The sequence below is a fragment of the Canis lupus genome, chromosome 34, assembly GCF_048164855.1.
Source record: "Canis lupus baileyi chromosome 34, mCanLup2.hap1, whole genome shotgun sequence".
In the NCBI taxonomy this organism is placed as follows: domain Eukaryota; kingdom Metazoa; phylum Chordata; class Mammalia; order Carnivora; family Canidae; genus Canis; species Canis lupus.
In genome coordinates, this window is record NC_132871.1 from 20,982,164 (window position 1) to 20,997,792 (window position 15,629).

Below are 15,629 nucleotides of genomic sequence, written 5' to 3' on the forward strand. Positions count from 1 at the left end.
AATAAGCATGCCTTCCTCCAGAAACCTGACATACCATCTTTACCATTTCTGAAGTTCTCTTAATTAATGAGTTGCTTTAGGATGTGTACTCCTGCACCTCTCTTCATTACTATAGCTTTATAACAAGCCTTCATATATTGAGAAGAAGTCACTCCCTTTTCTTCTCCTTCAAAAACACCCTGGCCATTTTTGAGTCTTTGCTTTTCTATTTAAATTTTAGAATGAACTTGTTAAATTCCACAATACATGCATGGGAGTTTTATAGAAGAGTTGATGTGTCTAGCTAATATTTATTATTAATAAATAAAAGAATAGGTCAGCTTCATAAATAATTGAGGGAATACACCTCAGAACCATAAGGAGATACCATGTGTACCTATTGACAAAAATTCAGAAGTTTAAGAATACTAAGTTTTGGAAAGGATAGATCAACAGAATCGCTTCTACACTGCCGTTGAGAGTGTAAATTGGTATAAACACTTTGGAAAATAGGATGGAATTCTGTAATATTTAACATTTGCATATATTCTTTTACTTCTCTAGATCCAGTGTCCAGCTATCTCCACCCTGCTCTGTATTCTTAGAAGCTGACCTCTGTAGACTTCATCAGTGGGTTCTCTTGCATTCCGGCTTCTCGTTGGGTTCAGCCAATGAGAGATCCTGGCAAAACCTTGGAGAGAATGGTAGAGAGTGAGGTCAGGGTTTTCAGTGAGATCAGCTCCCTTTCTGCCAAGCTGTTGTTTGGCTGAAAAAAACCAGAGACCTCTGTTGGGTAATCCTCTGCTACAGCTGCAGCTACCCCCTTTAGGCTTGAATAATCACTTCCTCCCCTTGCCTCTTCAAGGATAGAGATTGTTATGACTCCTTGCCCTTGCTAGTCCTAGGGTGCTTCATCATCCTGTAATAGCTCCTTTCTTAAACTTTCCTCAATTACACAATTTGATCTTGTTCCTGCCAGGATCTTTACTGGTACAGCCTAAAACTCAACAATTTCACTGTCAGGCATGCACCCAAGAGAAACTGGAGCAGGAATGCTTTCCAGGAGACATGTTCAAGAATGTCTGCAATACACTTTGCACACTTTGGTAATTAAAAAAAAAAAAAAAAAAAGGTAACGAGCCCAAAGCCAATTGAGATATATTTGCCCAATAAAGCATCATACAAAAGTGAAAATTAATTAACTATAGCTACATGTAACAACACAAATGAATCCTAATAACAAAATGTTAAGGAAAAAAATTGAAGCAAGCCAAAGAAGGACTTATATAGAATGATAATCTTTTTTTATAAAATTAAAGATTATTTATTTTTATTATTTGTTTTAAAGTCAGCTTCACACCCAGGATGGAGCCCAACATGGGGCTTGAACTCACAACCCTGAGATGAAGACCTGAGCTGAGATCAAAAGTCGGATGCTCAACCAACTGAGCCACCCAGGCACCCCAGAGATCTATAATTTATTTGTACATATATATGCGCTAAAACTTTTGAGAAGTGAGGCATGAAAAATATCAAATTTAGAACATTTGTTATCTCCAAGAGGAAGGTAGAAGGGATTAAGAGTAGCAAGGAGCACAGGGTAAATTACTGGTAACATTTTATTATTCTATGCTATGAACTGGGACAGAGGACTCTGGGGTTAAAATTAATAAAGTGGTAAGTAAAAACAAATGGATACTTAATTACTTTTAAAAATGAGTAGCAGGTTTAGAAAATCTGGAGTTCCAGGCTAAGATTTTAAAGTTCATTCTCTATATAATCTCCTGAAGTTTTTGAGCAGAAAGAGGACATAATTATACATTTAAGTTAACCTGCTAGAAGTGGACAAAAGCAGAAATTCAAAAGCTAAGTATCCTTTGCCAAAATCCAAGTGTGGACTGATAGAGTTCTGGCCCTAGAATCATGGCAGTGGCACTGGAAGAGAACAGGGAGGAAAGAGAGGCGGGGCTAAGAATTGAGAGTATTTTTGGTGGAAACACAGAAGGCAACAACAGGAGAGGGCTGAAACATGGGCCAAGAGTTAATAATCCTGGATAGATTCTTCCAAAACAGAATTTGTGAATTTTAAATATCGTCTTTTAGGCAGATAGGAAGAATCTTAAATCATTTGATATTGTCTCTGTAGTAGCTAAATGAGTACTGAATGCTTCCACGTCTTAGGCTCTTCCCAGTCCTTACTGTTTACTGGGAACTGAATACAAGAGTAAAGCTGTGACGCTCCAAATCGCTGCTGGGTTTTAGCTACGTCTGCAAGATCAGTTTTATCTATCTATCTGATGGACAATATCCAAGCTTCTTTTTTTTTCTATCTGTTTCTATAAAAGCGGGAAGAGTATCACTAAAAGATATAAAGAGACATCCCAGTTAAAAAGGTTAAAGAAACCCTATCCCAAATAATAGTGTAAGTTATCACTGCCTGAATGTCAGTCATTTTAAATTCAGAATATTCTTCTATAAGCAACATTTCTCTTAAATATCTAAATGGCGCTCGATCTTTTGCATTCAATAAAAATAACAAATCTTATTAGTGAATTCGATCCTGTGGGTTGAGTTGTTAATCCCAGTACTCTATTTATATGATTATTTTTCAAGTTTATTTCCTATTTTTATCTTGTCCTTCAACTGCAGGATAGTTCAGGGTTACCTATTTTTAGTGCACTCAAGCACCACACAGCGGAATGGCTTTAACACTTCACTCTCTACCCCAGGGCAGTCCTGGACTGCACCCCCCCACACACTGCAGGCCGCCTGTGCGTTTGTTATCTGTGTCTTCCACTTTAGAGGGTGAGTCCAAAGTTTCCTATTCCCCTCTCGTAAGGAATATCCCTGTTGTTATAAGGGGGGAAAAGGCAATAAAATATTTTGACCGCCCCTGTATCTTAGAAGAGACCTCAAAAACCTTGTCTAAAAAATAAGAGAAGTCATTAATACAAGCATTGAAGGTAACATGAACAATTTTTAGTAATTCTGGGACTTTTGGCTCACTCTTTGTCCAGTCTTGGTTTTGGGAATCCTAAAGTGAGAATTGTGTTGTTTTATTTCTTAAGAAAAGGAAATCAGACAAACAAGCTTGACTTCTTGAAGATGCTTTGACAGCTTTCTTTTCTTTTTAAAATCCTTGTCTAGATGAGCTGTCTCTGGAACAAGCTGACATTCATTTAAATATGAATTTAAAATCTGCCTCAAACATCTTTGATATCTGAGTAGGGGCCAAGATGCCAAGTGCATTTAAGGGATATATGGCTAATAGTCATGCAGGTTATCCGAATGAGCTCACTTCTAGAAGGCTGAACAGTGGGATGAGAAGAAGAAAAGAATGTGTAAGTATGCCACGGTGTCATGGAGCGAGCTAGCGGTGGTTGGGTGAACGGGAATGTATGTTTCCTCCGTCTCAGCCATCAGGCTGTCAATGCCATCTGTTGCATAATGTGAGGAACAACTGAGTTCCCCTTCAACAAACACTGGCAGTTGGTCTTTTCATTTCTTCCCAGAAGTACTTGTCTTTATCAGGACAAAGGTCTCTGGAGCATCACAGAGATTTTTGCTTTAAGGAATGTAGCAAAACTGAAATTAGGAGTGCTTTCTTAAAACTTCAAGTGGTGGGATGCCTGGGTGGCTCAGTGGTTGAACATCTGCCTTCAGCTCAGGGCGTGATCCTGGTTCCGGGGATCGGGTCCCACATCAGGCTCTCTGCGAGGAGCCTGCTTCTCCCTCTATCTATGTCTCTGCCTCTCTGTGTGTCTCTCATGAATAAATAAACAAAATCTTTAAAAAAAATTCTAAGTGGTCATAAAGAAATGAGAAGAAAAATGGAATACTACTATATTTCAAGGGTATCTGTCCAACACAATGATCCTGATGTGAAATTCTGCTTGCTGCTCACTTGAAAGGGTAAGATTTACCCTAGAAATATCAAAGATGTTGAAACTCAGTCACCAGGGTGTGGAATATCAAAGTGAAGTGTGGTTTCACTTGGTTGCAATAGAAGAAATGACACATGAACATTTATTCAGAGAGATGTTACATCTGTGTTATATTATTCACACTATATTGCCCTTAGCACTTAATGTAAATGTAGTATAAAGTTATGAAGTTGTTCAGTTAGTTCCTTAATGACTATTTCCCCCCTACTAACCTTTATTCTCCATGAGGACAGAACCATATCTATTATGTTTATCCTCTGTCTGTAGTCCATAATGCATAATACTAGCAACAATTTGTTGCTAGAGGCTAGCATCAATTTGTTCTTACCATATGCTCTTCTAAATGCTTTATGGATGTTAAATCACTTAACCTATAACAACAATAGGTATTATTACCTCCACCTTATAAATGAGGAAACTGAGGAACAAACTCTCCAAGATCACATATCTAACAAACAGAAAACCAGAACACAGCCTAGGTACGCTGAGTCCAGAGTCTTCATTCTTCCAGATTGTCTGTCACATTAGGCACGAGATATAAATGTTTGTTGAAAGAATGAATGAGTAATTCAGTAAATTACTTTTTTTAGATTGCCTGAGAAATAGATCATTTATTTTTTTCTTCTTCTACTCTCTCATTGGAAATATTGATCCACCTCCCTACAAATGTTGTTAGGAAATAGTGGGAGGCAATAGTAATGTCGGTACAATACTATGACAATGGCCAAGCTTCGATCTCAATTCAGCTATTGCAGGATTTCCTCCAATTCAAAAGAGACACCAAGGAAATTTTGGTAATTTAGATTAAATTTGCTCAAAGTTGACATGATTTCCACTTTTAAACATATTTTGCCATAAATGCACATAAGCAGATTAGAAGGCACAGAATCTTTCAAAGCACTTGTAATAATGGCTTACAAACTCAGAAATTCCTGTAAGTGAATTCATTTATCGAATTTAAAAACATTCATTAAGTGCCCACTCTGTAAAGTGCTATGGCATCTAATCATTTCCCCACTTTTCCCCAAGGCCTTTATTATTCCTTCTGCAGAGTAGAATAACTGAATGCTCACCGTCTCTAAATTTGTGTTCACTGTGTATTTTAAGTTTGACTTGACTATTGCTTGTCTCCATCTTAACAGGTTTCCACAAAGGAACAAATTTCGCTGCTTTGCAAATAATAGAATTCTTTAAGAATTACAAGGAATAACAGGTGTGTTAATAAATGTATTTGTTTCAAAATTCTACTTCATGATAAAATTGAAGTAACATTTCAGGAGAGATTTTACTGCTTTTGCTAAAGTCCGTTTTGTTCGGGAGTGCAAAGGGTCTTGAGTAAGGCAGTGAGGTCTGTGTGCTGGGCCAGAACAGCAGAGAGCTGGGTCCCAATCTCCGTAATGCCACTAATTCACTGGGAGAGCCTATCCAAGCCACTTAACTTCTCAGAGTCCCAGTTTCTCCATTAGAAATACTAAGGTTCTATGGAATGACCCTTTGTCTCTTCTAGAAAACATATATTTTAATGAATTTTCAACCAGTGCTGTGAATTTAATAGTAACATGATTTAAAGTAGCCATTTGGGCAGTGGCGTTGCGGGGGTGGGGTGGGGGGTGCAGACAGGAGAAGAACCTGTCCTTTGTTGAAATCTAGATTCTATCTATTGTTTCTGTATGAAAAACAGAATGGGATATGGTGAAGTGACTTGTGTAAATGATCTCATTCGGGAGGCACCGAGGGGGCAGAGACTTGTCATTGCCAAGTAAGTCACATTTAAATTCCCTTAAGCCTTGAGAAATAATGTGAGGGAAAGAGCAAAAATAGCACAGTCATTCCTTTGGACCAAGTCGACTCCTAGGCCTCCTGAGAGCACCACAGCTGTGTATTCATCTATATGCAAAGAGAAATAATAAGAATCGTCTATATTTGGCACATAGAGCTTTTCTATATACCAGTGCACTCATCTATTAATACATTTTATGCTGAGCCTTTCGGTGAGGAAAGATACACCATACACACCGCCTCTTGCACAGCTACAGACACATATTGAAGATGCTTTTTTTCCCCTGAAATACAGAAAATTGCAAGAGCTCACAGTCACACGAAACCAACCAGAATGAAACTGGAGGCAGCTGTATCTGATTGAAACCGTGGAGAGAATTGAGATTGACAGAGTTGCAGGGCTAGGAGGTTAATGAGTCCATAGTCCTGCCTCCAGGCAGAACTGTCCTGAACCATTCCAGGCAAATGACAGCTGACTCTTGGAAAAAAAAAAAAAGAAAGAAAGAAAGAAAGAAAAGAAAAGAAAAAGAAATCTTCCTAACGTGCTTCAGTAACATATTCCATTGTCTAAATGTCCTTATCCTCATAAAGTTCTGAAAACAATCTAAGCCCACACTCTTCTCTGTTTAATCTCCATGTTGACAGATGTATAGAATAATAAATTGACAGAAACGTCAAAGATGATGAAAGCCTTAGAGATGGGTCACAGGATTCGTTATCATCACCTTTCCAGAGACCTCAGAGGAGAAAATAATTAGCAGGTCTGTGGATTGTGGTTCTAGTTACAGTAGCATTATGGGTCCAACTCTTTGTTTTTATAAGTAGGATCTATTTACTACAAATCAATAAGTGAAAATTTGCCTTGTACTTTATAGCGAGGACTATAGATCTACTAAACACTATCCTGAACTGAAGCATGTAATCAAAGAATAGGTTCTTCTGTAAAAAAGCAATGGAAGTCCAGAGCTACAGAGCTGATGTGCACACATACCCATACTTCTTTTTCTAATTCCATTTTTTTTAAATTTTTATTTATTTATGATAGTCTCACAGAGAGAGAGAGAGAGAAGCAGAGACACAGGCCGAGGGAGAAGCAGGCTCCATGCACCGGGAGCCTGACCTGGGATTCGATCCCGGGTCTCCAGGATCGCGCCCTGGGCCAAAGGCAGGCGCCAAACCGCTGCGCCACCCAGGGATCCCTCTAATTCCATTTTGTTACAGTATTCCAATTTATGGATACTTTTTTACATATAATGCTAAATAACAAATTACTGCCTTTTTTTTAACTTCTGGGCATTATGAATGATGAATGTTTTGGCAGCATTATATAGAGGAAAAGAGTAGGGTTAAGACCAGGTTTCAAATCCCTTTTCTACTACTTATCAACTGCATGGTATTTATCCTGACGTGTAAGGTCGGACTAGAAGACTTACTTCACACTGGTCTTGGAAAACAGAATGGGATAAAAGCATCTCGGATCTAGTAGGCACCAGAATAGATGTTAGTTGGCCATGGATCTGATCTGTCACACACTACCTACTTTCCTCTTCTCCATTCCTTATAAGTTCTGAGAAGTGACAGAGGGACAAACCAGCCTCCTCTGAGTGTCACTAGACTGTTTCTGCTTCCATTCGGCCTTCTTCTCAGTTGCTGATCCCCAGGTGAACTCATGAGGGCATTTCCCTCAGAGACATAAAGGGTAAGAGCAAGGAAACTTTATGATGCCAAGTTAAGACTAATGCTGGATTTTAACTTGAATTTTTAAAGGATCTGTGTGTGTTACATTTGTGCTAAGAACAAGCAGATGAAATTCAAATTCTAAAACACTATATTCATTTTTAGAAAGCTGTAATAGAACTGCTTTGTCCAAAGGATAAAAAGACTGATTCAAAGATAGACTACTTTTTAGTTCACAGGAGTGAGCAATAAAGCAACTATTATTCATTTTGAAGTAGAAATGCTAATATCTACACAGTTTGAAAGAGATTTAAATAACATTATCAAAGTAATATGTTCTTATTACATAAAACAGAGATAAATATAGAGACATTTTATAACATCACTTCTAATTTTATGATCCAGAGAAAACCATTAGCAATATTTGGATACATTTTCTCTCATTTTCTGCACATATTCTGATGAGCAGGAGTGTTTTCAAGTTCAAGTTCTGCCACTTACTAGTCGGACTTAGTGAAGTTTTTTAGTTTCTCTAAGCATTTGTCACTGCGTCTGAAAACCAACATCAGTTTCAAAGAACAATTGATGATAGTGAGATAATAATATGTATGAAACATGTATGGTACATAGTAAGCATTCAGTTATGTTAGCTAGTGTTATTAGGATTTTTGTTATGTATTATATATTAAATGGAAAAATGACAATTCAAGGAGAGGAGAAATGAAGGTCACTAATAAGCTACTGCAATGTGGATTTTTGGAGTCTGTGCAGTGCATAAAATCAGATTTTTCACATATCAACATAGCAGATAATTCATTGAATGTTTTACTGATTCCAGACATGATGATAATCACAGTTCATTTAATCCTCACAACAGTCCTATGAGACAGGTGGTATTATCATTATTATTATTACTACTTCCATTTTACAGGTGGGCAAAATGAATCAGACAGGTTAAGTAACATGCAAAGTCTCACAGCTGAGTGGCAAAGCTGGCATTTGAATGCAATCAATCTAGTTCCAGAGTCCATTCTTGTAAACAAATATAGAGGAGTTTAATATCGAGCAGGTATTTTTGTAAATATTACAGTTTAAGTCAAACATTCTAAAAAGCACATGATTTTCAATTAATTAGAAAAGGATGAGAGAGATAAATACCAAGAAAAGAAATTAGATGCCCTATTCTTTTAGATAGCATATTTTGCAACGTTCCCAATTGGCCCTTTATGCCTGTCCAACAAAATTACAGGACCTCACATTCGATCCATTTCTTCTGAACTTTGTAGGTAGCTAGAAATGGTTAGGCAGCAAGCAATGTTCTTGGAAAAATAGATTTGTATTACCCTTGGAAACAGACTGTGTTGCAAGAAAGTCTTTGGCATAAAACAAGGGTATACACAGTTGTCTCTCAGATGGTGTGGATTTGGAAACATAAGTGGACAAGCCAAACCTTTTAAGTCTTCCTTATCCTCTGAATTGAATTCCAGAATGTGTTTTTTATGCCACTATTAGCATTTCTGTTTATCCTTATTTATTCCTGAATAGTATTCTATTGAGTAGATGTAACAATGGCTGCTGAATAAAAACAAGGTTCCTTGGTTATCCAACCTGAGTAAAAATTCCGTGCTCTCCAAGCTCATCTACTCATCCCTTTGGGATAGTGGGGTAAGAAAGAAAAGAAAAAGCATCCCAAAGCACATGTATGGTCAAATGATAAAGCAAAACTGCTGTCAACTTTTGGGTAAAATTGATACATTCAGATACTGCTGATGAAAGTGTAAACTAGAATATTTCTTTTTTTGGGATCCCTGGGTGGCGCAGCGGTTTGGCGCCTGCCTTTGGCCCAGGGCGTGATCCTGGAGACCCGGGATCGAATCCCACATCAGGCTCCCAGTGCATGGAGCCTGCTTCTCCCTCTGCCTGTGTCTCTGCCTCTCTCTCTCTCTCTCTGTGACTATCATAAATAAATTAAAAAAAGTTAAAAAAAAATTTAGAATATTTCTTTTTTTTTTTTTAGAATATTTCTTTTAAAAAACAATTTGGCAACACTTACGGAGTGTACGGTAAAATGTTCATCCCATTTGGCGCAGTTCCCCCTATTCCTGGGAATTTATCGTAAGGCAATAATTAAACAAAAAAAAAAAAACAAAAGTAGAGAGATTTCAAATGCAGTGTTAATTATAAATAAAACCTAAGGAGCAAACTGATTGTTCAACAATAGACAAACAGATAAGTAAACATCCATGGAATATCTTGTTCCCTCAAATAATTATAAACATGGACTATATAATAACACAGAAAAACAAAAAGTAGAAAAGCAGAGCACTAAGTGATGTGTATAGTTTGATTATATCGTATAATGTAAATAAACAAGAAGGTAGCACTGAATAATGGAGGCAGTGAAAATAGAAATAAGAACTGTGCAAGTTTTTCTTCTTAAATTTCTTTAATGTTGCTTGAGATTTGCAGAATAAAAAATGCTTCTCATAATCATCAATGTGGCTTTAAATCTCCCTTTTTTGTGCCTATTCATTTTCTTTTTTTTACCTTCGATCTTGATACGACTATTTTGCCTTTAATTTCTATTTGGTATGCATAATTGATTCTCCAATATTCTTTTATTCACTCTTCTTTTAAAAAAGATTTTATTTATTTATTCATGAGAGACAGAGAGAGAGGCAGAGACACAGGCAGAGGGAGAAGCAGGCTCCATGCAGGGAGCCTGACGTGGGACTCGATTCCAGGTCCCCAGGATCACGCCCTGGGCTGAAGGCGGTGCTAAACCGCTGGGCCACCCGGGCTGCCCCTTTTATTCACTCTTAACCTGTTTTGTGTCTCTTTTAAAAGACACCCTGGCTGACTAGCTGTTGGTAGTGGACAGCTTTAGGTCTTAAATAGCACTGTATTTAGTTAAATAATTTCTCAGAAGAACTAAATGATAGTGACATTGTGTCACTAAGAATATCCAATTATTCCTGTCTTTTATTTCAATTCTCTGTTGCAAACAGAGGAACTGCTTTCAATTTCTTTACATTTATTCAGTATAAATAGATGCTGTGCAGGGAAATTAACGGCTCTTTTTTATTTTTTACTAATTATTAAAATAGTTTCTGTCACTTAGGTTATATAGTTTGTTGTATAGTTGATTAGTATATCTATTTTTCATTCATGCTGAGGTAAACTAGCTAGACTCTACAGATTTAGTCTGTCTGCAGTGATTATACCCTCATTTTATGTTGCTACGGATTTATTTTCTGAGTCATCCACATTGAAACATTTTTTTCCAAGTGGATCATTGCCCTAAAGCACTTTTCAACTTAATAAATATAAGTATAAATTGGGCTTTTTATTGGTCATGAGTCTTAATGACTTAATTGGGCAAGGACTCTAATTTGACTCTATTTTTTGACTTAGATCTTTCAGCACTTGAAAATGCCAGGTATTAGTACAGAAAGTTATGCTTCTCAAATGGGAATATAACACCATAGTGCGATTTCTCTGCTTTCATAGGTGACATGTCAGTGCACTTCTGAGGCCTAATGAACCATCACAGATGAATGCTGGTGCAGTGCCATCATGGAATAATAAGCACTCAGCCTTCATTTTACAGTACTCACTAAGAACCTACTATGTGTTAGGCTCAGTGCAGGGCCCTGGGTGACAACAGGAAGCAAACCTTACCTTCTCTGCATCCTGTGCTCTTCACCTGCAAAATGGGAAACATAACTCATCTATAAGGTCCCTTTTAAATATAAAGTATCTACTAAATCTAGTTGTTTTTATTTCAAGAATCACAGGAGACACATTTCAGCACAAACAAAACTTTTTTTTAAGATAAATATATTTTAAGTGATGCCTGGTTCAATATTTAGAGTTTGGTAGACAGTAACATGGTACATACTAACTGGGGACTGTTAGGGTATCTCTGAATATAGCTATATATGTGTGTATTTGTATTTTCAAATACTGGTGTATTGCACAAAAAAAAATTTAAATGTGGAGGCTGCTCTATGCCCTCAGAAACTTGAGCAAGGCAATGAAACATGACTAACACAACACAATATAGCAAAGCAGACATTAGAGGTTTTCTCAAGTAGGGTAAAGTCATTGGAAAATTCAGAGCATCTATTGAATATTTCTACTACCATGATACTGAAATAAAAGAATGGTCCCAGAATATTATACATTGATTTCAGAAAATCAATCATGAACATTCCAAGTGCATAAGAGAAGTAGGTGTATTGGTACCATGTTACACAGGGAGTCATTTGTAGATTTTCTTTAAAAGGGACTATTTACAATCCTTTCACTAGTACATTTATAAAATGATCCATGTGCAAAGTTTCCATTTCTGCAGTTTCTCAGTAACAAATATATTGTGTAAAGCACAGTCTACTTGCAATCTTCTTATACCACACTAAGCAAGGCTGAGTAGCCTCAAGGTCATTCAGACTGGTTGTTGGCTTCTTGTAGGAAGACAGCCCCAAGCTATTTAAGGAATATCTGGCTGCTGGAGAGCTTGGAGCCAAATTTGCGGCTCTTTAGTAGCAAGTGTATGTTTTTTAGATATTAACCTCACTCCTGGTACATTTAACTTTTTCCTTCTTAACTTTCTTTACCATGTTTAAAACACTTAATTTTTAAAATTTCAAAATATTTTTTTCAGCCAAGTCTATTTATTTATTTTTAATTTTTCTTTAAATCTTTCTATATGAAAAACAAATCTCAGTAATCTGCCCTAAATTGTTTTTGGTGCATGTGGATGTAAGTAAATAGGGATCAAATCATTTTTGTGATCATTGGGAAATGCAAAAGACCAGAATGACGAAACAGCCTATTGCCTTTATTTTCTTTATGCTAAAACAGAAAATAAACCATAAAAAGTCACTTTTTAATAGACAGTAACTTGTGTTGGTAAACACAAAGAGCTAGTTAAATATATGGTTTTATTTAAAGTAACCCTAACAGTGCTTATTTATAAATTAAGTTCTAAACAACATATGAATCTGCATGAATAGACTATGACATTTTGACAACTCTACCTCAATCTTTACAAATGGTGTATCAGAGTTGATTTACAGCATGATTCTCATGAAAATACCTATGTCATCTCCATTAGTACACACTGAAAGGATAATAATCAGTGAAACTTCTGTGATTTCCACATGAATCAACAGTGGTGTATTGCTTAATGTAACACTCAATTACATCATGTTTAATTTATGTGGAAATGTTTGGATATGCTTAAAATGTCTATGGCAAATCATTTTGGGATCTTAATTGAGTATTTTTCTGTGATAAAATACTCTTAATACTGAAATAATATTCTGACATAACTACCAATTTATTCTGAAAGGTTCTAACACCGTCAAATCATTACATTATTCCCTTTGTATGATGCAAAAACTTGCATCCTTCCGGAATTTATTTTACTATCTGGTAGCAAATAATTCAAACATTTATAAAATGCTTACTTCCATCCCATAGTTGGCAATCACTTTTTAAAACCCCAAATATTTTTGATATTTTAATATATTAAATATCATCATGAACTGTAGTCTTCCAATATGAAAAATGCTTAGAGTTAAAATTTGACATTCTTCTTCCCAATAATAAGCTACTTAATTCAATATACTAAAGCAGTAAGGCTCTGTTTCTAGACTCGATTACTATATTATCAAGAATAGGTTAGGAAAGCAGTTCAATTTCATGGTAGAGACTAGTTGAAATATCACCCTTATGATTAGCACAGGAAAAATTTTATGTGAAGTTGAGAAATAAATATTTTTATGATTAAAAAATCATGTAAAAACCAATAACTTCCTAGGTACCATCTCCACAACTATAAAATCCAGAAATGAGAAACTCTCTGGCCTTAAATAACCACCTGATGAAACATTTAAGTCATAAACTCTATTTTGAAATTTTTATGTCTATTTACTTGAAATATTTCTTCTTACAGCGATAATTCCTTTAAGTAATATAATTTAATTTAAAAAGTTACAAATTTATCTTATTCCAATAGTTATAAACTCATAACCATCCATGGCCCTTTCTATCATTTTCCAGAAAATGAGTTCATGACAAATTAGGAGAGCATGTCCAGAATTCTTGGTAGCAAATTTATTTGCAGGAGCAAAAACAAAGCAACATGATTCAGCAAAAAGGGAGTATGAGGACTAAGTGGGGTTGCTCTGTATTGCAGCTGAGAGATTAACTGAATTTTATGACTCTCCTCCTCCACTACACTTTCCTTTGCCTTCAGCTTGAAACTTAGTGGGTCACGATTCTTGACCCAGTATGGTGAGGATACAAGCCCCTGGTGGCTTTGCTCAAATAAGGCTGTACACTGACATTTCCTTCCTACCCACAAGAGCAGCAGTAGCTCTACTTTCCCTCAAGGGGAACAAACACAGTAATACAGTGACAACACTAACCATCTTTTCTCTTTTGATTTTTGTTTTTGCTTGCTTACATAGGGCATGAAGAACCAAATTAAGTAGGTTCAGACCTAGCTTCCAATTCAGTGGAACTCCTATACTCATGGTGCTATTAGAATCCCAAATCAAAAGGATAGAAAGCAAACAATTGGCAAAAGAATCAGTAAATATAATCCTAAGAGCCTCCATCACAATTTTGAACCCCAGAATCCCAGACTTATATATTCTGGCCAATGGGAAAAAGAACTCCATGTGATGGTCATTTGTGCAGAACATAAACCACACCCTGTAGAACAGCACATCAGACTCGTGAGGTGTTGACTCTTGGATAATGTACATCTGAATCTGCAAGGATTCATTTCTTCTGAGTAATGGAGCATGTAATAATACCAATGAATTCCTTGAACATTAGCCTTTTGCCTTGCATCTTTTAAAAATTAGCTCCTTTATTTATTTTTTTTTTTAAAGATTTTATTTATTTATTCATGATAGTCACAGAGAGAGAGAGAGGCAGAGAGACACAGGCAGAGGGAGAAGCAGGCTCCATGCACCGGGAGCCTGATGTGGGATTCGATCCCGGGTCTCCAGGATCGCGCCCTGGGCCAAAGGCAGGCGCCAAACCGCTGCGCCACCCAGGGATCCCAAAATTAGCTCCTTTAAACTGAAGAAATTTTGCTTGGGATATCATGGCCTTGTATAAGGCAACCAATTAATCTATGGATCATGTAATGACAAAGAAAAATGACCAGGGACAGCAAAATGAACCAAACTAAATAATATACTGCAACAAGGAAAAACTGTTCCCCATTCTGCATTGCCTCAAAGATAATAGGATAGTATCCCACACAGACAAACTAACACCAAATAGTCCTTTGGTTCCACTAGGTATCATGCTTTTCAAGAGTTCATGATCAGTTACCAATAACAGAGAACAGAGCAGTCATCAAAGCTGTAGCCAGATGGCCATTGCCATAGATAATCTTCATTCCCTCCACAATGGACACCTGGTTTGTAAATCCACTGGCCTTGATGAGAAGGGAGGCTGACCTATATCTACTAAGTGGGTCATCTTACCCATACTAGAGGCCTCGTGGGGGACATCAGCTTCCTGAGAAATACACTCACAGCTCATTCTCAGAGGTCATATCCATTCAACATAACCTTTCTCCAAACTCCCGCACAACCCTCCAGTCCTGCTTTTCCAATCTCCTCACCATCCAACTAGTCCGTTAGTCATTGAATTGGTGTAGGTTCCTGTTCTGGTTATCTTCGCTGCATAAAAAAAAATTAACCCAACTTAGTAGCTTAGGATAATTATTTTATTATGATCATGAATTCTGCAGATAAGGGGCTCAGGAGAGCCAAGGAGATGGCTTTTCCCTACTCGTGATGTCTGCGGCCTTGGAGAGAAGTCTTAAAGCCTGGGGATGACTCAATGGCTATGAGCTAGACTAGGCTAATTCAGGGACCGGGACTGGTGACTGGAGCACTTACATGTGGACTCTCATGGCAAATAAACAGCATGATGCCACAGGGTAGTAGGATTTGTTCCCTGGTGATCACAGAAAATAATTTAATTAGATATTTCACTTTTGCATGTTAGGATCAGACAGATCAAAATTCCATTCCTAAAATGACTAGGATTTTAAATTCCTCAACCAGGCCAGATGAAAGTGCTGGGTTTTGCCAGTTTCACTGAGGTTCTGTGCTGCAATGCCCTACTGGTAACAACTTTTTTAAAATTGGGGTCTTGGTTTCATAATAAAAACTGGCTCTGGTTTTACTAAGCAGAAAAGGGCTCTGGTGGAAG

The 15,629-nt window shown here is 37.0% G+C and overlaps 1 protein-coding gene and 1 long non-coding RNA gene across 15 annotated transcripts in view; one reads left to right on the forward strand and one right to left on the reverse strand.

The window, feature by feature from the left end:
• Positions 1–15,629, reverse strand: part of LOC140624238 (uncharacterized) — a 67,965-nt gene that overhangs the window by 16,650 nt on the left and 35,686 nt on the right. For 12 of the 13 annotated variants that reach the window (XR_012023734.1, XR_012023736.1, XR_012023740.1 and 9 more), the window contains 3 exons: positions 11,061–11,085; positions 9,433–9,481; positions 593–670 (listed from right to left, as the gene is read on the reverse strand). This is a non-coding gene — a long non-coding RNA (uncharacterized lncRNA). Of the gene's footprint in view, positions 1–535; positions 671–9,432; positions 9,482–11,060; positions 11,086–15,629 lie in introns of all 13 variants that reach the window. The other variant, XR_012023739.1, reaches the window with a different exon arrangement.
• The window catches only part of GRB14 (growth factor receptor bound protein 14), a 164,099-nt gene continuing 151,159 nt past the window's right edge, over positions 2,690–15,629 (forward strand). The window contains exons 1-2 of one of the 2 annotated variants that reach the window (XM_072810970.1): positions 2,732–2,784; positions 5,066–5,136. The gene's annotated coding sequence lies outside the window, so the exon portion shown is untranslated. Of the gene's footprint in view, positions 2,785–5,065; positions 5,137–15,629 lie in introns of both variants that reach the window. The other variant, XM_072810969.1, reaches the window with a different exon arrangement.